General features: G+C 48.5%; 1 protein-coding gene and 1 long non-coding RNA gene across 4 annotated transcripts in view; one reads left to right on the top strand and one right to left on the bottom strand.

Moving 5' to 3' along the window:
• CNTFR (ciliary neurotrophic factor receptor) overlaps positions 1-21,327 on the top strand; it is a gene marked incomplete at its 3' end in the record, with an annotated part of 431,249 nt that overhangs the window by 213,096 nt on the left and 196,826 nt on the right. The window lies entirely within an intron of this gene.
• Positions 1,957-21,327, bottom strand: part of LOC308458838 — a 249,791-nt gene continuing 230,420 nt past the window's right edge. Inside the window, exon 2 of the long non-coding RNA XR_013977718.1 lies at positions 1,957-2,275. This is a non-coding gene — a long non-coding RNA (uncharacterized lncRNA). The remainder of the gene's footprint in view (positions 2,276-21,327) is intronic.

Raw genomic sequence — 21,327 nt, 5'->3', positions numbered from 1 at the left:
CTTGACATGAGCCAACAGTGTGACGCGGCAGCTAAAAAAGCCTATGCAATTCTGGGCTGCATCAATAGGAGTATAGCATCTAGATCAAGGGAAGTAATAGTGCCACTGTATTCTGCTCTGGTCAGACCTCACCTGGAGTACTGTGTCCAGTTCTGGGCACCACAGTTCAAGATGGCCACTGACAAACTGGAACGTGTCCAGAGGAGGGCAACCAAAATGGTCAAAGGCCTGGAAACGATGCCTTATGAGGAACGGCTAAGGGAGCTGGGCATGTTTAGCCTGGAGAAGAGGAGGTTAAGGGGTGATATGATAGCCATGTTCAAATATAGAAAAGGATGTCACATAGAGGAGGGAGAAAGGTTGTTTTCTGCTGCTCCAGAGAAGCGGACACGGAGCAATGGATCCAAACTACAAGAAAGAAGATTCCACCTAAACATTAGGAAGAACTTCCTGACAGTAAGAGCTGTTTGACAGTGGAATTTGCTGCCAAGGAGTGTGGTGGAGTCTCCTTCTTTGGAGGTCTTTAAGCAGAGGCTTGACAACCATATGTCAGGAGTGCTCTGATGGTGTTTCCTGCTTGGCAGGGGGTTGGACTCGATGGCCCTTGTGGTCTCTTCCAACTCTATGATTCTATGATTCTATTATTATTAACTAGTTAAATTTGCATACCACCCTTCATCTGTAGATCTCAAGGCACTTCACAACATCATAAAACATTAAAATAAAATAAAAAATTACAAAGGAGATCAACTACAGAATGCAAGCCTAGGGGGGGTTGACAAAATCTCAGGTGGGCAGATCGGCGTGGCGGTGCTCGCACCCCTGGCGGCAGAATTTTGCTATTGGCGTGATCGTTCTGCTCATGTTCTGAACAGAGCTCTGGAACAGATCCCGTTTGCAACCAGAGGTACCACTGTATCAGGAAACGGCATTTGGGTTAACGCTCCTTGATGGCATGAACACTGAGCCACAGGAAACTCAGGAAGATGGCTTGGATGGGAAGAAAAGGTGGCTTGATAGGGGCTGGGTGTGGGGAAAGTCTCTTTCCTCCCTCCCTGCTCTGACCTACTGGCTTTAATGCAAGTCACTCTTCCAGGAAGGAGTTGCTTCTGCTAATCGGCTGCCACTCGCCTCCAGCGATATCTGTCCTGCCTTTATCCTCCCAGCGGGGCTGACCAAGCTTCTCAGACATGCTCTGCATTCCGGAGATGGGCTTCTGCTCCATGGTTAATAATTCAGCTGCGTACCAGGCTGGGCCCTGCAGGAACAGGCTTTCTTCTAACAAGGTTTGGGGTTGGAGCTGTGAGCCAAATTTGCTGGAGTGACAATAGGCGGCAATAGGTGTTTGCACTACTCCATCGCTGGTAGAAGAAGTTTCTCATCTGGTCCAGCATCTCACAATCAGATACCTGTGGGAACCCCACAAGCAAGTCCTGAGCTCAAGAGCCCTCTGTCCTCCTGCAGTTTCCAGCAACTGGGATTCAGAAACATTTCTGCCTCCGACTGTGGAAGCAGAACATAACCATCATGAGTAGTAGCTGCCGATGGCCCTCTCCTCCATCCATGAATTTGTCTAGTGTTCTTTTAAAGCCATCCAAGCTGGTGGCCATCCAGTGGCAGGGAGTTCCATAGATGAACGATGCACTGCATGAAGAAACAATTTTATTTGATGTGTCCTGGATCTTTTTTGTTTGTTTTTAAATTCAAGCTTGGGTAGAATTGGTGGGAGATTCATCCCTCCAGCCATGGATCTAACCGGTCTTCAGAGTGCTTGGTTATAGACACCTGGTGGGGTTGTGAACAAGTCCTACCTCCCAAGCAAGGGAATGAGTCGAGCCTTGGGAAACTTGCTGCTTCCTCCTCCTCCTTTTATTAAAATGCTTTTTAATGGTGTTTCATTTAATACAAACAGAAAAATATACAGTAACAGTCAACAATCATTTACCTACCTTTTCCCCCTACACTCTGCTGAGCATTGACTTCCTTCCCTCCCTTCAACAGGTTTTCCTATGTCAGTTACTTTTCCACAGTTTCTTATTGTATCCAATCCTATCTACATCGTAAGATTTATTTCAGTCCTGCCAGAGTCTTCAAATTTCTACAGCTATCATTTATGTACTCCATAAATTTACTCCAATCTTTTTGGAATTTTGCTTCCTCCTGATTTCGGATTCTACAGGTCAGATTTGCTAGTTCTGCGTAATCCACCATCTTCCTCTGCCACTCCTCTATTGTTGGTAATTCTGGTACTTTCCATTTTTGGGCTAACGAAGTTCTGGCAGCAGTCGTAGCATACATAAATAACCTTTGATCTGCTTTTTCTATTTCCTCCCCCATCAAGCCTAGCAAGAAAGCTTCCGTCTTTTTCGGGAAAGTGTATTTAAATATCTTTTTCAATTCGTTACAAATTTCGCTGCTTCCTCCTTCAAGGTGTTGCTTCTCTTAGTCTCTCACAGCATTCTTCCCTAACCTGCTACCCTTTAGGTCTTTTTGCTTTGCAAGCCCTGGGAAGACAGACAGGCCAAATCCTATCTTCCCAGAGCATCTAACCTTCGCTTCCTCAGTTAGGAAAGGAGAAAGCTGTCAGACCCATCAGTATGTCTAGCTCGGCGTTGCCCACATTCTCCAGGGTTTCAGACTGAAGTCTCTCCTAGCCCTGCCAGAATATTATAGCATTGTAGAGTTGGAAGGGACCCAAAAATCATCTGGTCCAACCCCTTGCAATGCAAGAATCTCTCTCTTTTTAAAATACATTTTTATTAATTTTTTAGCATATCAGTTCCAACAGTCATACAACATAACTTCTCATCTTATGCAATGTTTTAGACTTCTGTCAACGCCTTTGATGATTTTCCATTTTTATCACTTGGCCTGCATTTCTTAGTTTCTATGTTGCATTCAATTGTCCTTAACTAATAATTCTTTTCATAGTCTTTCTTGTAATATTTCAGATAATCCACCTTACAAAACATCTTGCAGTCCTACTAGCGTAATCTGTTCATCACAATTACTTTTCAGATAGTTGATATATTTACTCCAGTCCTCTAAGAATCTCTGATCCGGCAGGTTGCGAATCCTTTCTGTTGATTTATCTAGTTCTGCGTAGTCCATCAACTTCGTTCTCCATTCTTCTTTTGTCGGTAGTTCTTCTTGCTTCCATTGCGATGCAAGAATCTCAGCTAAAGCACCCATAGCGGATTCAACTTCTGCTTAAACAACTCCAATGAAGGAGAGTTGTTCCCCCAAGAGAAACCATTTCCACTGCCCAACAGCCCTTACTGCCATAAAGTTCTTCCTGATGTTGAGTCGGAATCTCCTTTCTTGTAACTTGAAGCCATGGGTTCGAGTCCTACCCTCCGGAGCCGGAAGAAAACCAAGCTTCTTCCTTCTTCTATATGACATCTTCCATGTGACAGCCCATAATGGCATGCCAAGCAAATGCTCCTCTCACCCCGATGCCTGTTCCACAGCTTTCCTCCTTCCCTGCTTTCTTCTTCCCTGGGAAAGAGTCTCCCTCTTCGTTCTGGTATTCGGAAGCTGCTCTCCGACCGGCCGCCATCTTCGTTTCTGCGAGGAGTGTGCTGTTGCCGCGAGAGGCCGGCTTCCTCAGGAAGTCCATCACTTCCGATCGCCGTCTGTGGCAGCTCCGAGTTTTACCCTTTAGCCGCACGGCACATTCCCTTCCCTCCCCAAATGGGGGTCTTGCCTGCGAGCACAGATGGGAACTTAAATTATTCAGAAAGGAAAGGTCAGGAGGCAGCCTGCTCATGCCTGGGAGCGTGGCAGTTCTGCCGGCCTTTGTACCGCGTGTAAACAGGGCTTGGCAGCGAAAACCAAAGCAGGCTCTAAACCTTCAGAAAATCACAGAGAGGAGAGGTGGATAAGATCCTTCCCAATGAGGCAGGTTGGAAACACTGCATTTTTTAATTATTTTTTTTTAAAAGGCAGCAAGCTTTGCAAACTTGTTTGCATTGCTACACATCTTGATGATCAGACGTTCCCTGCTCTGGTTTCATGACTTGCCCAGGGAGACCCTGGGCTTCCAATTCTGCTACAGAGGCAACCTGTTAGTTTCTGTAACAATTGTCTGCCTTGCGTAGGCATCACAACAAACTGTTAGAATCATGGAGCTGGCAGGAACCCCAAGGGAGATGTCGACCAACTGCCTGCGATGCAGGAATCACTGCTAAATACTCAATGGCAAAGGGCCTTCCAGCATCTGGTTAAAAACCTCCAAGGAAGGAGAGACCAATGCCTTCTCAGGCAGTCTGCCCCACTGTCAAACAACTCTTAGAATCATAGAATCATGGATTTGTGGAGTTGGAAGGGGTCCCAAGGATCATCTAGTCCAGGGGTCTGCAACCCACGGCTCCAGAGCCGCATGTGGCTCTTTTACACCTTTGCCGCGGCTCCGGGGCAGATACTAGCGAGGGGAGGAGGCGCATTGTGCGCCCTGACACTCCCCACTGTGGCGGGCGCTGTACTGGCTGTGACGTCGCATGGGGGCAGTGCGTGCATTAGTCACGCACCGTCCCGACGTCACCTTCCCGCCCGCTGTCAGCTCGGAGGGCAGCGGCGCGCATGCAATGGTTTTGCGGCTCCCAGGTTTTTTTTCTTCGGAAACGGGTCCAAGTGGCTCTTTTTGTCTTAAACGTTGCAGACCCCTGATCTAGTCCAACCCCCCTGCAACAGAGGAATACACAACTACCCCATACAGGGATCACACCTGCAACCTTGGTGTTATCAGCACCACGCTCGAACCAGCTGTTTAGTTGGAATCTCCTTTCTTGTAACTTGAAGCCATGGGTTCGAGTCCTCCCCTCCAGAACAGGAGAAAACAAGCTTGCTCCTTCTTGAGATGTTGGAAGATAGCTCTCCTATCTCCTATTTTTCCAGGCTAAAGTTTCCTGGCTCCTTCAACCGTTCCTCATCAGGCTTGGTTTCCAGACCCTTGATCATTTTGGTTGCCCTCCTCTGCACACCTTCCAGCTTGTCGACATCCTTCTTAAACTGTGCTGCCCAGAACTGGAGGTCGCAAACCACAATGTTGCAGAAGGTGCTGGTGCACAAGGCAAATCTCAGGCAGCCAGTGATGTTCAGAGGCAGGGAGCCCAAAGGAGAGGATTGTTGTTGTTGAAAAGCCATCTTTGTCAACAACAAATTGTCACTGTTCTTTGTGTTGAATATATGCTAGATGGTCATTTATGGATCTAATAGGTATCTCAAGCCATTTGCCCATGTTGCCATGCAACTAGTCCATGCAGAATATAGGCACCCTATATATAGAAAGGAGCAAACCAGGGATATTTTAGGGAGCAGACGAGGCCCATGATTTACATCATAGGTGCCTACACAACACAAAACACTGTTGCTGTATGTCACGTTTTATTTTATTTGTTTTTTATCTGATATTTTGGAAATGTACATCCAGGGGGTTTATTTCCTTTATTTTGGGGGGGGGGGCAAGAGAGTTGGGCCCTAAGCTATAGCTTGTTTAGCTTATACGCACCGTATTTTTTGCTCCATAAGGCACACTTTTTTCCTCCTAAAAAGTAAGGGGAGATGTGTGTGCGTCTTATGGAGTGAATGGCGCTGTGCAGAGTGGGAGAGCTGCGCAGCGCCTCTTCAGCGAAGCAGGAGGAGAAAGGGTGTGTCTTATGGTCGGGTGCGTCTTATACAGCGAGAAATGCGGTAAATCCAGCACTGGTGATGGGGCATGTCTCATGTGGCTAAGGATGACCGGGCTCACAGGACCTTGCAGGCCTCACCCTGTGCAGCTTCTCCTTGCAGGATGCAGCCCTCCCACTTCCGACAGAAATCCCAGAAATTTGTCCGTGCTTTTGCACAGCTCAGTAAGCAAAGCTGCAAGCTTGACTCACAGCTCACAGCTCGGGGCTTTCCCCTAAGAACCACCCTGTGCCTGACATCCGTCATATTCATTCTCTCCTTGCAACGGGACTGATCCTTCCTCCCTTCCATCACTCCACTGCTGAATCTTCTCCTTCCTTGTCAGTCTTTCAGCCCCCGCCTCCCCAATTCCTTGGCTGGCGGAAGAGCACAGTTACAGTAACTCGTCGTAGGTGATGCGGACGACTTTGATGGAATATTTCCCCCTCCTTTAATTTTGCAGAAGGGCATTAGCGAAAGCTTGCGCCCGGTTTTAATGGATTGTCTGACTAATGTGGTCTGAAAGGGCCGACCCCGGGGGGAATAGATTCCTAATGGCCCTGTCAAACTCTGAAGTGAGGCAGGAAAGGAGTCGAGTGGGGGGGGGGGGACAGGGGCAAAGGGAGAAATCTTCAAAAGTTTATAACTTGCTCCAGAGCGAACAAAAAAGCACACCCCCCCATGCCCCCATCTCTCTCTCTCTCGCAGGAAAGGGAGGCCAGCGAGTCAGGCATGTTTTGGTTTGAAACTGAAGCTGCCTTTTCTCTCGCTGCCGTCCCAGAGGACGGAGAGTGGCTCAGCGCCGTTAGGAATGTGGCCCTTTGCAACCTTTCGTCCGGAAGGGAGGAAGGCAGAGGAGAATGGGAGGGGGCAGGAAGCAGGACCTGGCAGAATGTGCCGAATGCGAGTCTTAGGGTGCCGAATGCTGCAGCGCATGTCAAATCCCACACTTCGCCAGCGTTTTTAAGCAGAGTTTGGGGGGCCATCTATCAGAGATGCTTTAGCTGCGATTCCTGCATCGCCGGGGGGACTAGATGACCCCAGGCTCCCATTCCTTTCAATAATAATAATAATAATTTAATATTTATACCCCGCTTCCCCAGCCACTCTGGGCAGCTTCCAACCAAATATTAAAATACAGTAATACATCAAACATTAACAGCTTCCCTAAACAGGCCTGCCTTCAGATGTCTTCTGAAAGTTTGGTAGTTGTTTATCTCTTTGACATCTGGTGGGAGGGCGTTCCACAGGGCGGGCGCCACTACTGAGAAGGCCCTCTGCCTGGTTCCCTGTAACTTGGCTTCTCGCAGCAAGGGAACTGCCAGAAGGCCCTTGGCTCTGGACCTCAGTGTCCGGGCAGAACGATGGAGGTGGAGACGCTCCTTCAGGTATACAGGACCGAGGCCATTTAGGGCTTTCAAGGTCAGCACCAACATTTTGAATTGTGCTTGGAAACGTACTGGGAGCCAATGCAGATCTCTCAGGACCAGTGTTACGTGGTTCCGGCGGCTGCTCCCAGTCACCAGTCTACCTGCTGCATTCTGGATTAATTGCAGTTTCCGGGTCACCTTCAAAGGTAGCCCCACGTAGAGCGCATTGCAGTAGTCCAAGCGGGAGATAACCAGAGCATGCACCACTCTGGCAAGACAGTCTGCGGGTAGGGAGGGTCTCATCCTGCGTACCAGATGGAGCTGGTAGACAGCTGTCCTGGACACAGAATTGACCTGCGCCTCCATGGACAGCTGTGAGTCCAAAATGACTCCCAGGCTGCGCACCTGGCCCTTCAGGGGCATAGTTATCCCATTCAGGACCAGGGAGTCCCCCACACCTGTCCCCCCAAAACAGTACTTCTGTCTTGTCAGGATTTATCCTCAATCTGTTAGCCGCCATCCATCCTCCAACTGCCTCCAGACACTCACACCAGTGCTGCAACTGACCAGTTGCTGGTTTCTGCCTTTTAGCAGAAACCCGATTAAGAATCTGTTTCCACGCTCAACCCTTTCTCTAGCAGCCCGCATGGAGAACGTCAGACTTTGCTTATCATGAACCTTGTTAGGCTTCTGCGCAGTTTGGGTCTGTCTCCAAACATCTGTCTCCTGCTCCTCCCAGCCCATCTGCTGATCCACACAAACAACATTTCCTCCGGTGTCTTGGAAGTAAACAGAACTCTGCTTCCTTTGGACGTTGGTGAGACCAGGAACCAGCCAAAAAAAGGGGGGGGGCAGCAGGTTGGCAGATCAGCAAAGGTTGCCATTTGTGAAGCAAATGTAAAATCAGATTTAATTAAGGATGGGTGAATCTTGTCAACTTTGCTTTGTTTCAGTTTCTCATGTTTCCCCAATTTGATTCATTTTTGTATGCTGTTTTAACTAGTAACAGACATTCTTATGCACACTTCCCCCATGTTTTTATATGCAATTTTTGGTTGGAAGACCATGTCAGAAAATAGGAAAGGTCTTCTGCCACGGGGCAGCCTGGCCTCCAGGAAGCTCTGTCGTCTTCCTCACTTTCCTGTGTGCTGTTACCTGGCCTGTGAGCACAGCTTGCACTAAGAAACCCCACCCTTTCCGCTTTTGTGCATTTGTTTATTTATCTCATTTATTTACGCAAGACTTCCTATAAAACATCCCAAAGCAATTTAACAATGAAAACAGTCTTTTATGCAGATACCAGACAGGGATTATGATTATTTAATTCAACTTAAAAGGCTTGTTAAAAAAGAAAGGTCTTAAATAGGCAATAGAGTTGTTCCTGCCTGATACCTAGTGGCAGGGAGTTCCAGAGGGCAGGTGGTGCCTCACTAAAGGCTCGATTCCTGCATCATATGGAGCAGACCTTCTGATAAGATGATTTCTGCAGGGTTGTAGAGTGCAGTGATTGACAGGATATATAAGGAAGGATCTGACCTCTTAAGCGACCTCTTCCCAGGCTGTATAGGGCTGTATAGGGTATAGAGTTCTGCCCCTATAATTCCCCAAAAGGTTACTGTGTGATACTGAATTTCAGTATCTGTATAGAAATTTATTCATTATTCAACTACAGCGGCAAGAATGTTATCTGCCCAAAAAATGGAAGGAAGAGTAGAAGTCCCGACGAAAGAAGAATGGATACAAAAACTTATGGAGTATGCAGAAATGGTGAAACTTACTGGAAAAATAAGAAATCAAGATAACAAACTTTTTATAAAAGGAATGGAAATGGTTTATTGAATATTTGCAAACCAAGTGTAAACAGACAAGAACATTGGCAGGATTATTGTAATAGCCTGCAGAGTATATATTTAGATGAATAAATTAATTTGGAATATGCAGGAAATATAAAAAATAAATTTAAGGAACTGCAGAAAGAGGGGGAAGGAAGTTGAGTTTCGAAATGTTAAAAGGATTTAAAAACCATTGAAATGTATGTAACTGAAAATCATTTTTTAAAAAAATGAAATTCAGTATCGCACTGGGACACCATTTCCATTGACGATTAACGATGAATTTTATTTATTTTCCACGTGTCTTCCCAAAAGAGCCCGGCAGGCTTCTGAATTGAGTGTTTCCCACTTATTTGAACTATATAGTTGTAAGATTCAGCGCAGATAAAAGAAACCACTTCTTGATGCAGCGCTTGGGGGAACTGTGGAACTCTCTGCCACAGGAAGCAGTGGTGGCCACCAGCTTCAAAAGAGGAGAGGGCTATTGATGGCCACTAGCCAAGATGTCTATGCTCTATGTCTGCAGTTGCAGTGCTTCTCAAGGCCAGTTGCTGGAAACTGCAGGAGGGCAGAGGGCTCTTGGGTTCGAATCCTGCTTGCATGTTTCCTACTAGCATTTGCTTGGCCTCTGTGGGAACAGGATTATGGACTAGATGGGCCATTGGCCTGATCCAGCAGGCTCTTCCTATTATATTAAAAACATGAGATAAGGAACTCTGACCACAGATCCTCCAGTCTGGACTTCAGCCTATGTGAACTTTAGAAATCTTTTCTTCCACTTTAGGTGCATAATGGCTTTGTAGCCTCTTTTCCCCCTGTGTAGGAAGGAAGCCTCTCCTTTGTGCATATGTTGCTGTTATGTGGGGGTTGCCAAGGTCACCCAGGAACAGCCATGCTAGCGCTGCCATCTGCGCATTCGGTTTGAGCATCAAGGGCACATAGCTTGCTTATGCAAATCAGCTTGCGTCCCTGGTGTTAAGCCAATTCAGCGGGAGAGGAGCGCAGCTCTTGCAAAGTGCCGCCGCCTTGAGGGAGAAGTCCGACGGTGGCAAGGTTTACCTGGCTCGGCCTGCCGATGGCGCTAGAGGGTATCCACACTGCAATGATCGTGGGGAGAGATATGCCTCTAGGTTGTCGCAGGTTTAAAATAGATAAACGGGACCTACTGAAACAAGGCTCGGTGTGATGGCCTGTGAATCTGATTCAGAGGCTGAACCTGAGGAATCCCAGCCTGCACAGGATTCCCCGCATCCATGGTCGGCTGAGCCGGGGCTGGGGCTTGAGCCTGAAGGGTCCTCACCTGTGCCAGATCCTCAGGTGCAGGCATCAGCTGAGTCTGCCCTGGCTCCTGAGGTGATGGAGGACCCATTGCCTGCAGGTGCTCCTCTCTCAGCCCCGTCAGGGGAAGGTGAGGTTGCCTCTGGGTCCAGTAACCCTCCAGCCTCTCCTGAGCTGCAGAGGCTCAGGGCAGAGAGGTGGAGGGAACTAAGTTCTCTCAGGAGGAGTGCTCACCTCCAGGCCAGGAGAGGCAAGTCACCTGTGGATCGGGGCCGCCCTATGCCTCCAAACGTGCCCACCCACAACACAGGGTTAGGTTTACAGGTCTCACCGAAACATGTGCCCTCTTTAAGGGAGGACCCGATTTGCCTTCCTGCCGCAACGGTACCAATTTATCTACTTGCGCTGGTGTGCTTTTGAACTGCTAGGTTGGCAGGAGCTGGGACGGCACAACGGGAGCTCACTCCATTGCGGGGATTCGAACCGCCAACCTTCTGATCTGCAAGCCCAAGAGGCTCAGTGGTATAAGAGGGTTGGAACTGAGCCAATGAATTCAAATGGCAAGGAAGGAGATTCCGACTAGACCTCAGGAAGAATTTTATGGTGGCAAGAGCTGTTCGACCGTGGGAACGGTCTCCCTTGGGAAGTGGTGGACTCTCCTTCATTGAGGGTTCTTACGCAGAGGCTGGATGACCCTCTGTCATGGATGCTTTAGTGGAGATCCCTGCATTGCAGGGAGTTGGACTAGATGACCCCTGGGGGTATGTCACCCATCTGTACAATTCTATGATTCCTTCCTTCCTTCCTTCCTTCCTTCCTTCCTTCCTTCCTTCCTTCCTTCTGTCTTCTGAATGTGTGTGCTGGTATTGGGAAGACAGCTGTCCTTAGAACAACCTCGACCCCAGGAGCTGCAGCAGAACAGCTGGACAACAGCAGCCAGAGCCTGCGGGCATCTCGCTGTGAGCTCCTGGCCTGTCTCATCCCATGAGCAAGAGCGAAAGTGATGGGGGAGGGGAGCATTCATGGATCAGCATGCAATTTCCACGCAGGGGGTGAATGGGGTGGGTAAGGGTGGCAGGGCTCGCGAATCCCACACCTCCAGAAGCAGACGAAACTCCCAAAAAAGAGAGCCGACAAGATCCAGGACGTGCTTTGATCACATCTCGGTCCCTGGACCTAGAGGGCAGACCTCTTTCCACCCCCCTGTTTAGGAATGAACCCTTTGGGTGCCATTGAGAAAGCCACTTCTGCCCTACGGAGGAGGTGGGGTTGCGGGCGTCACGGCCCCGACACAAACGCAGCGGCTGGAACCTGCCACTGCACGGTTGGGGGGATTCCCGGCCGCGTCACCCCCTGGACAGCCGATCGGCAGGCTCTGGGGGCGTGGCCTGCCCTATTTAAGGCAGGATGCAGCCGGGGATCTCCCTCTTTGCCGCCTGCCAGCTGTTCCTGCTTTTCCCACCCTCCTGCCCTATAAGGTTTTCGTTCCTTGACCTTGCTATGGACCTCGGTTGGTCGCCACTGAGGGGCCTGGTAGGAATTTTTCCACTTGGCAAATTGGCACCAGCCACTTAGTTTTCACCCACCTCCTAGCAAATTGTCACAACTTCCTTGGTATTGGCGGTTAGGCATTGGTATTGCTCTGGAGATGGAAGAGGGGAGGAAGCGCCATCACCTGCCCCGTATATTGAAGGGTAGTCCGATAAAGGATTCTGGGGGGGTGCGGCCCTGTCCGAAGCCTGGGGAGGTGAGGGCCTAAGGCACGCCCCCTGGCGGTGACCCAGGGGGGGTGTTTCCTAGTTGCTGTGCATCAGCAGGACTCCCCCCACTGGTGGTTGACCCTTCCCGGACTTCAAGCGGACGGGCTGAATTCGGATATAGTCGGTTGGGACCAATGCCTAAGCCAATACCGCTCATTACCTGTAACCAAGAAAGTTGTGCTCTTATTTAGCTCATTAACCTTAATAATCGTGTCATGTGTCATTATTTCCACTGGGGGTGCGGCGGGAACTCGCCACACAAACCTCTTTCTGTAAAATGGGGACACAGGTGGTCTGCTGCATGAGGTGGCGGCTGTGAAGGTGGGGAATATCAGGACTTGGCAGGGTTTAAGTAAAGGTAAAGGGACCCCTGACCATTTGGTCCAGTCGTGGCCGACTCTGGGGTTGCAGCGCTCATCTCACTTTATTGGCTGAGGGAGCCGGCGTACAGCTTCCAGGTCATGTGGCCAGCGTGACTAAGCCGCTTCTGGCGAACCGGAGCAGCGCACACAAACGCCGTTTACCTTCCCGCCGGAGCGGTACCTATTTATCTACTTGCACTTTGATGTGCTTTCATAGAATCATAGAATCATAGAATCATAGAGTTGGAAGAGACCACAAGGGCCATTGAGTCCAACCCCCTGCCAAGCAGGAAACACCATCAGAGCACTCCTGACATATGGTTGTCAAGCCTCTGCTTAAAGACCTCCAAAGAAGGAGACTCCACCACACTCCTTGGCAGCAAATTCCACTGTCGAACAGCTCTTACTGTCAGGAAGTTCTTCCTAATGTTTAGGTGGAATCTTCTTTCTTGTAGTTTGGATCCATTGCTCCGTGTCCGCTTCTCTGGAGCAGCAGAAAACAACCTTTCTCCCTCCTCTATGTGACATCCTTTTATATATTTGAACATGGCTATCATATCACCCCTTAACCTCCTCTTCTCCAGGCTAAACATGCCCAGCTCCCTTAGCCGTTCCTCATAAGGCATCGTTTCCAGGCCTTTGACCATTTTGGTTGCCCTCCTCTGGACACGTTCCAGTTTGTCAGTGTCCTTCTTGAACTGTGGTGCCCAGAACTGGACACAGTACTCCAGGTGAGGTCTGACCAGAGCAGAATACAGTGGCACTATTACTTCCCTTGATCTAGATGCTATACTCCTATTGATGCAGCCCAGAATTGCATTGGCTTTTTTAGCTGCCGCATCACACTGTTGGCTCATGTCAAGTTTGTGGTCAACCAAGACTCCTAGATCCTTTTCACATGTACTGCTCTCAAGCCAGGTGTCCCCCATCTTGTATTTGTGCCTCTCATTTTTTTTGCCCAAGTGCAGTACTTTACATTTCTCCCTGTTAAAATTCATCTTGTTTGTTTTGGCCCAGTTCTCTAATCTGTCAAGGTCGTTTTGAAGTGTGATCCTGTCCTCTGGGGTGTTAGCCACCCCTCCCAATTTGGTGTCATCTGCAAATTTGATCAGGATGCCCTTGAGTCCATCATCCAAGTCGTTGATAAAGATGTTGAATAAGACAGGGCCCAAGACAGAACCCTGTGGCACCCCACTAGTCACTCTTCTCCAGGATGAAGAGGAACCATTGATGAGCACCCTTTGGGTTCGGTCAGTCAGCCAGTTACAAATCCACTGAGTGGTAGCATAGTCAAGACCACATTTTACCAGCTTCTTTACAAGAATATCATGAGGCACCTTGTCAAATGCCTTGCTGAAATCAAGGTAGGCTACAACCACTGCGTTCCCTTCATCTACCAGGCTTGTAATTCTGTCAAAAAACGAGATCAGGTTAGTCTGACATGACTTATTCTTCAGAAATCCATGCTGACTATTGGTGATCACAGCATTCCTTTCTAGGTGCTCACAGACTGTTTGCTTAATGATCTGCTCCAGAATCTTCCCTGGTATTGATGTCAGACTGACTGGGCGGTAATTATTTGGGTCCTCTCTTTTCCCCTTTTTGAAAATAGGGACAACATTTGCCCTCCTCCAGTCTGCCGGGACTTCACCTGTTCTCCAGGAATTCTCAAAGATGACTGCCAGTGGTTCTGAGATCACATCTGCCAGTTCTTTTAATACTCTTGGATGCAGTTCATCTGGCCCTGGAGACTTGAATACATCTAAACTAGCCAAGTATTCTTGTACTATCTCCTTAGTTATTCTGGGCTGTGTTTCCTTTGCTGAATCATTTGCTCCAAATTCTTCAGGTCGGGCATTGTTTTCTTTATCGGAGAAGACTGAGGCAAAGAAGGCATTGAGGAGTTCAGCTCTTTCTGTGTCCCCTGTTTGCATTTCACCATCTTCTCCTCTGAGTGACCCCACTGTTTCTTTGTTCTTCCTTTTGCTAGGGACATACCCATAAAAGCCTTTTTTGTTGCTTTTAACCTCTCTAGCAAGCCTGAGTTCATTCTGTGCTTTAGCTTTTCTGACTTTGTGTCTACACGTGCTGGCTATTTGTTTGAATTCCTCTTTGGTGGTTTCCCCCCTTTTCCATTTTTTGTACACATCCTTTTTTAATCTTAACTCGGTTAAAAGTTCTTTAGATAGCCACCCTGGCTTCTTTAGGCACCTTCCATGTTTCCGTCTCATTGGTATTGCCTGACGTTGTGCTTTTAGTATCTCCCTCTTAACAAACTCCCAGCCATCATGAACTCCCTTTCCTTTTAGTATTACTGTCCATGGGATCTCACCCAGCACTTCCCTAAGTTTTATGAAGTCGGCTTTCTTAAAGTCAAGAAATTGAGTCCTAGTATGCTTGGCTGCTAGTATGCTAGTATGCTAGTATGCTAGTATGCTTTCGAACTGCTAGGTTGGCAGGAGCAGGGACCGAGCAACGGGAGCTCACCCCGTCGGAGGGATTCGAACCGCCGACCTTCTGATCGGCAAGTCCTAGGCTCAGTGGTTTAACCCACAGCGCCATCCACGTCCCTGTGGCAGGGTTCTTCTCAAAATAGGGAGGGATAGACTTCGTGTTGGAACAGTTTCTCCATGTTTCTAGTGAACTGTGTGTGCAAGAGTGTGTGTGCAAGGTGGGAAAGCAGGAGCCTCCCAGTCCCCTCAGATTTAATGGGGTTAATAATTTGCAGTGGGGAGCTCTCTGCTCTTCAGTTGCTGAAGCTTCTGTGTAGCTTTTGGTGTATTTATTTTCCTCTTTCCAGATTTGCCTGTTTAATTTAATTTTATCTGATTTAGGGATCCGACAATGAGTGGTCTGATATGACAGTGCCATCAGCCTTGGCTGTGTGACGATGTCTGTCACTAAGGCAAGTGATCACCATGGAGAGTAAAAACAAAAGAGGGCTCTCTCCATGAATAAATTGCCATTTTTGCTGGGGAGGGGGGGAATGCTGTAAAAGGGAAGTGCTTTTCAGTACCCCTGAAAATGTTTCTGAGGAATGAACAGTAGTTTGGGCTTAACTAAAAAAAAAGGGGGGGGGGATCCAAGGTTGCAGTAAGGATGTGAGGAAGTCTTGTTGAATTTAGTCAAGCTAATCTGCAAGTTAATGTGCATGAGATTGGGCTACATATCTAGCATTTTTCCATTCTAAATTCTGTTACATTTGAAAAGATTGTTAAAAACCTACAAGCATCCCTGAGGCCTTCCCCGCCTGGTGGTCTGGGATGGTATCTCCCGTCTGCCCCCCACCCCCCATTGCAATAGCCATGCTGGCGGGGGTTGATGGAAGTGGTGGTGCAAAGGAGCCAGAGGGCATCAGGTTGGGGAAGCTTTCCATGCCACTGGAAGCAGCCCACCTTAGGCATGTTTTCCTCTCTCCACCTAACTTGAGTCTTGCAGGAAAATGCTTCCTTGAAAGCTGTGTTGGGCTGTGGGCTGGTTGAGGTCACAGTCCACAGAAGCAGATGGTTCTGTGTCCTTGATAAAAGACATTTCCTTTCTGAATCTGAGCAAAAGGTTGTTTGCCTCCTGCTCCCTGCCCAGCTGCTCCTGGCCAGTTCCTTTATCTCTGAATTCCATTTGCCCTAAACACAGCACTGTCTTGATGGCTTTGGTCGGGATTTGTTGGCTCGGGCATCTGAAGGGCAGAAGGCTCAGCTCTTGTCTGTGGCTTGATGTTGAGTAAATTACCTTGCGCGCAAGCTGACAATTGCACACAGTTTCCCCGGTATCCATTCTGAAACGGGAAGCTATAGCGAAAATTCATTGCATGCTTATTTCAGACCAACATGTTTGCGGTTTGCAGCAAAAGAAACCCCTGCACGATTTATTGAAACGCCAGTATCCATGTCTAAACAAAACAGAACGGATTAGGCAGCCCTTTCCTTCCAGCTGTGCTTCAGTGCTCTCTGCATCTCCTATCATGCTCTGCTTTGATGAGACCTCAGGCTTGCGCTGCCTGTCATATTGCAGCGTTTGGGACTTTGTAGTTTAGGGGAATTGTGGGGAAGACATAACATAGTGGAAGCTTATAAAATAACGCACCGCGTAGAGAAAGTGGGTGGAGAAGGTGGTTGATTCGCCTTCCTTGGAGGTTTCTTAGCAGAGTTTGGACAGCCACCTGTCAGGGATCCTGTAGCTGTGATTCCTGCGTTGCGAGGGGTTGGACTAGATGACATCAAGGGGTCCCTTCCAACTCTACAATGCCATAGGTCTATGAATGTGGTGATTCAGAGCCGCCCATCATGCCACCCAAAGTAGACTGACCTCGTGCCAAATTTCCCCAGTTGCCAATCCTCCCATCCTTTGCCTTTCTTGCCCCTGGGCTATAAAAGACTGGGCAAGATGTGATGCTTCTCAGTCGCCTGGCTTTGCTCTTTGCTCCTCCAGTTGAAGAGTCTAGGATCTGGGCTTCCCCCATGTGGGTGCATAGGTAGGAGTGCTTTGGAGAAAAAGGATGCGTCTTTGGTGCCATCCTCACAGCTACAAGACCACAGTTTCTCTCTCTCTCTCTCCCTCTCTCTTTCTTTCATACAACATATCCAGTGCTTTATTGCCCCCCCCCAAAAAAAACCCTCAAAGCAGTTTATGAAAAAGATAAAACAATAACATTACCAATAAGAAAAATCAACAACAATAATTTAAAACTTTCAGGAAGGTGAAATAACGATAGACTAAAAACAAATTAAAACTCACAACGGCTTTCTAAACACCTGGGCTGCCTTATCCAAACAGGAACCCTTTTAGCAGGTGCCGAAAAGAGTACAGTCATACCTCGGGTTGCAGCCGCTTCAGCTTGTGTTTTTTCAGGTTGCACACCCACCGAAACCCGGAAGTACCAGAACGGGTTACTTCTGGGTTTTGGCGGTTGCGCATGCACAGAAGTGCTAAATCGCGCTTTGTGCAGAAGCGCCAAATCGCAACCTGTGCATGCGCAGACATGCCACTGCGGGTTGCGAACACTGCGGGTTGCAAATGTGCATCCCGCACAGATCACGTTTGCAACCCTAGCGTCCACTGTACAGTGAATGTGCCTGTCTGATGCCAGTCAATAGGCAAGGAGTTCCGAGGTTTAGGCACTGCCACAAACAAAGAATGAGTTATTATATAAATGTGGAATGGGTATTTTGTGAAAGCTGTAAAAGTCTCAGTAAGTTTCCTAGTGAGTTTTTTCTCCTCTTGCCCTTAATGGGTTAGGAGAACCGGTCAAGGCCTCCAGCATCTCTGAGCAGCCACTGATAGCATCACAAATGCAGTCCTTCATCCGAGGAGGACTTTGGGGTCAGGGATCTTGCCGGCTGTCTAGGCAGGAGTTCTCCCTACCTCTTGTGGCTCGGAAGGGGAACTGCCTTCCTGCGTGTGTGTGCGCGCGCGCACAAACACCTGGTTGCAACACACACACTCACAATTGTGTCTCCAAAGGTTCAAAGTCTTTCTGGGAAGCCTGCATTGCATCCTTGGATGTTGGTGGTGGGTCTACAGGGAGCCACAGGAAGCACATTTATGATGATAGAGCCAAGGTGTGCCGCTGTGGTTGGGGCAGAGGTCAGGCGAGGGCAAGAGCGCAAGGCAGGCTCTGGCTGAATTATGTCTCTCTCCCGGCTTTAATGCACGGAGCCTTATGAGCTGAGTGGTGATGCTGTCCAGATGGTGGGGGCAAAAGACACATATGGGGGATGTTGGCGGCTGAGCCTGCAAGGTACTACCGTGAGCGCTGGGAGAGGAGAGGGAGGAAGCCTGGGCCAGAGAGCATCTGCAGTTGATGAAAGGGAAAATACTCTTCCCCAAGCCCTCTCAAAACATCTCCCTGGCCATCCTGTTCCAGTTGTGCTCACCTCTGGAAAAGTAGGTGGATGGGAGAACCTCCACAACATCTGGAAGCAGGTCCGGATTTAGGTTTGATTAGGTTTACTGAAGGTAATGGGGCCTTTTATATGTCCAGCTGTCCTTTGTCAACAACAAATTGTCGCTGTTTTGTTGTGTTGAATGTATGCTATATGGTAATTTATGGACCTAATAGGTATCTAAAGCCATTTGTAAATAATAATAATAATAATAATAATAATAATAATAATAATAATATTTATTTATACCCCACCCTCTCCAGCCAAGACCGGGCTCAGGGCGGCTAACAACCAACAATAAAAACAAGTTGATTAAAATACAATTTAAAAAACAAGATTAAAATACAAGATTTAAACATTAGGATGCAGCCTCTTCACAGGAGGAGAAAGGAAAAAGAAAGAGGGGGAGGGAATCAAACTGATTCTAAGCCAAAGGCCATGCAGAATGTCGGCACCCTATATATAGAAAGGAGCAAACCAGGGATATTTTAGGGAGCAGGCTAGCAGGCGGGGCCCATGACTTACATCATAGGAGCCTACACAACACAAAACACGGTTGCTGTATGTAGGTTTTATTTCATTTGTTTTTTATCTTATGTTTTGGAAATGTACATCCAGTGTTTTTTCCCTTTAAATGTTTTGGGGGCCCCCAAGAGAGTGGGGCCCTAAGCTAGAGCTTGTTTAGCTTATACAGTCATCCCTCGGGTTACAGACACTTCAGGTTGTGTGTTTTTGGGTTGTGCACCGTGCCGAACCCTGAAGTACCGGAATGGGTTACTTCCAGGTTTTGGCACTCACACATGCGCAGAAGTGCCCAATTGCAACCCGACGTGCGCAGACGTGGCGCTGCAGGTTGTGAACGCTGCGGGTTGCGAATGTGCATCCCACACAGATTACATTTGCAACCCGAACGTCCACTGTGCGTAAATCTGGCATTGTCTGGAAGAGTTCAGAACTAAAAAGAACTCTGTACATGTGTGGAGGGAATTCTCAAGCAAATGGTCTTGGCACCAGCTAATTCGAATGTCCTTTTTAGCATTTATTGGCTGGAAACCACAGAAGGGCAGGGGGCTCAAATCCTACTTGTGGGTTTCCCAGAAGGGGCTTCTGGATGGCCACGGGGAGAACAGGATGTTGGAATAGCTGGGCCTGATCCAGCGGGCTCTACTTACATTCTTACATTTTGTTTTAAATTGCCCGTTTTAACAGTTTCAATCCAAGGGTTAAGACTTTAAGCTGCCTTCCTTTTCTTTTTAAAAACCTGTTCCTCGAGAGTGACTCTTGAAAGCTGTGCATACCAAAAAACCCTGGATTCAGTTTCCAAATTTCACCCAAATGTCAGTTTGCATTGGATATTATTATTGATTTATCCATTTGGTTCGCATCCCATCCTGTCTCCCAAGGGAGCCCAAGGCAGCAATATTCCCTCACCAGCTACAGTTTTATTGCTTGCTATGTGTAGAAAATGAATTGTATTTTTACATCACCTCTGGTGCCTTCAAGTGGCATGTGATTTTTTTTAAAGAAGTATTTTCCAAGCAAGGCTGAGATTCAACACAATCCTTTTTGTTGCTCCTCAACAAGCATTGAGTAGAGGTTTTTGAAAGGGCCAACAATTCTTCAAATAAACGGAGGGCTGTCACCTGGAAGATGGAGCAAGCTTGTTTTGTTGTTCCAGAAGGGAGGATCTGAACCGGTGGAGTCAAATGACAAGAAAGGAAATTCTGATTAAGAAGTACATTCTGACAGCAAGAGCTGTTCATTAGTGGAACCGACTCCCTTGGTTGGAGGTTTTTAGCAGAGCCTGGATATCCACCTGTCTTGGATGCTTTAGCTGAGATTCCTGCATTGCAGGGGGTTGGACTGGATGACCGCCAGGGTCCCTTCCACCTCCAAAATTCTATGCTTCTATGATTGATCCTGTCCCACATTTGCCTGTTTCCTTTTTATCCCAGTTGTCCCCCGCAACTTTCCCAGGCAGGGAGTTCCCAAGCCCGCTTGATTCTTAGGGGGGAGAGGTCCCGTCCTTCATCTCCTCGCCTCTCCCATCATGTGATGGCCTGGGACTCGGACTCAGAACCAGAGGAGTCTCAGTCCGCACCGGATCCTCTGCCTCAGGCATCATCTGAACCAAGTCTGGGGCCTGATCCTGAAGAGCCCCAGTCTGCGCAGGTTCCCCTGCAACAAGCACCAGCTGGGCCGAGTCAGGGGCCTGAGCCTGCCCTGGCTCCAGATGCGGGGATGACCTCGTTGCCTCCAGCTGGGCCATCACTCACAGCTGCTCCACTACCGGTTGGGTCAGGGGAGGCTGAGGCGGCCCCTGGGTCTCGTAACCCACTGACGTTTCCCAAGCTGCAGAGATTCAGGTCTGAGAGAAGGAGAGACCTGAGTACTCGCAGGAGGAGTGCTCGCCTTCGGGCGAAACAGGGAGGTGAGTCGCTGGGAGATCAGGACCGGCCATTACCCCGACTAAGATAAAAGGCTGCCGGACCCTGTCCCAGGTTTGGGAGCAACATGCTAGATCCTGTGCCTGTCCTTGCCTGGTTTCCTGCCTCGTGTCCTGCCTTGACTCTGTCGGACTGACTCCTAGCAGAACCTTTGGATTCTGGACCGGACCTGGACCGTGTTTCACAGGTTACCCCCAGGCCCAGCACACATCAGTTGTCCAACCTGCTTCCTGCGAGCTCTTGTTCCATGAAATAAATTAAATTGCAAAAACCGCTCATTGGTTTTTATAGACCACCATCGCGCTCCCTTCTCTGCTGCCACCCTTCATTTAGACTTCGCCTTTTCAGTTGTCACTTGGTGGGTTTTAAACAATCAGTTATTTACTCGTTTTGTTTAGCCGGGAAGCGGCACATCGGTGTGGCGCTCCCTGCCAGCTGGGCAGCCTGTGGCCCTGCGGCTGCCAAGACTCTCTCTCTGCATGGTTGGCAGAGCAAAGGTCAGCTGTGTGGTCCAGGGATCTCTGCCAACTGCCGCCCCCCCAACCTAAAGCACCCCCCCCCGAGGTTCTTCTGCACAGCCAGACTTCCTGGAAATACCCAGGCAGGCTCCCGAGGCGTGAAAGAGCAGCTTCCTTCCTGAATCGGAGCAATCCACGTCCTCTATTGCTCCGGGAAGAGGAACGAGTTGCTATTTTTGGACGGATAGTAATCATCTCCATTTTTAAATAA

The sequence above is a fragment of the Podarcis pityusensis genome (genome assembly GCF_964106645.2).
Source record: "Podarcis pityusensis genome assembly, chromosome: 11".
NCBI lineage: Eukaryota > Metazoa > Chordata > Lepidosauria > Squamata > Lacertidae > Podarcis > Podarcis pityusensis.
Note: the sequence above shows the minus strand (reverse complement) of the source record. Positions and strands in the feature narration are given on the sequence as shown.